Raw genomic sequence first — 1,507 nt, 5'->3', positions numbered from 1 at the left:
TGTTTCAGTGGGCTTTATTTAAATCTAAATAGTCAACAAAAATATTTCTTGGGGACAAAAATGTAATGCCTTTTTGTTGGTCGTCACTTTTAATGACTAGCAGACACAACATATACCAGGGCCATTAAAAAAAGGAAGACTTTTAACCAAATGGACTGGCTCACATGTAACAAGGGTGCAGAGCAAGGCAGTGTTTTCATTCTGTTGTGCTTAGGGATGCTGAGTTGGATCAGACTGGATGGCACCAAACAAGTCACCCTCCGTCATCTATTGAGACCCTTTCCCCTTTAGACACTTTCTCCTTGTGCTCAAATGCCTGTGTAACTTCAAACCCACTTCTCTCCACAGACTTCATGCTTTCCAACCGCCAAAGTCTAGGGTAGTTGTTCTATTGGGGGGGCACAGAACGGACGGAATGTTCCAAAAGGCAATTTCTGATAGCCACCCACTTCCCGGGGCTATAGATGGCTTTGAAGTTCTTCCCGTGGCTCAACCAGTTCTAGTTGCACTAGTGTTGCGCACTCGCCCACACACCTCCACCCCCACCTGCCTTCCGAGGTTGGTCAATTCCAGTTGTACTCTACAGGCCCCGTGTTTCGCTTCCAACAGTCTCGCCTTCTCCTAAGGTCAGTCCTCCACCATCCCAGCTCCTGTCCCTCATCCTGGCCCACTCCCTTTCCTTCCTACCAGTTGGTAATTCTTTATCTTTGCTATGGCATTTGAAACATTTCCTTTTAGTCTGTATTTCTTACCTTAACCTTAGTTTCCCACATTTTTAACCCCTGGCTTTTACAGTTTTTCGTTATTTTTAACCCAAGCTTCCCCCTCCCCTCTTCGTTCTCCCATCTTTCCTCCCCCTAAAACAGATCTCTTTCTTAGGTCCATGCCAACCACAGGCCTCCCAGGTTCCTCCCTGGGCTATGCCATTTACCTATTCCTTAACTCCACAGTTTCTCCCCCTTGTTCCTCAGCTGCCCTTCTCACGGTCCCCGTTAACCTTGGCATGCCCTGTTCTGTTCCCATTTTTTAAAAAGCTACTAGGCATTCTCTGAATCCTTTTCATCCCGGCTCCCATTGAACTTCTGGGCGCTGACTCCTCAGGCCCTCGCTTTGATTCTCCAGCCTCATTTCCGCAGGGCCCTCCAGATCTCCTGCCTTCCGTGTGCCCTCGTGCGCCCCCTCCCCCCTCAATCCCTAATCTTCTCATTTTCCGTTTATTTCTTTCTACTCACAACCCCAAGTTTTCGCCGGGTTCCCATCTCTTCCTCTCCCCCGGAGTTGTACCCATTCGTCCCCGCCCCCATTTCCCCCTTAGTTCCGCTCCTTCCATTCGGGTCCGGGCCCCAGCACCCCAAGTCAGCCGCTCAGTTCCCCCCACCGCGCAATTTTTAATTTTATTGGGAGCTCTTTCAGATCTCCTAACATTCCACGGTTCGGTCCCATCGAGCAGCACTGCGCAGCTGCCACCGCAACCAGTTTCGTTCTTGAGCTCCTTGATATCAGCTCC

The sequence above is a fragment of the Echinops telfairi genome, unplaced genomic scaffold (genome assembly GCF_000313985.2).
Source record: "Echinops telfairi isolate 266 unplaced genomic scaffold, ASM31398v2 ScPeMD7_7412;HRSCAF=8450, whole genome shotgun sequence".
NCBI lineage: Eukaryota > Metazoa > Chordata > Mammalia > Afrosoricida > Tenrecidae > Echinops > Echinops telfairi.
The sequence above is the reverse complement of the archived record's forward strand: the minus strand, read 5'-3'. Positions refer to the sequence as shown.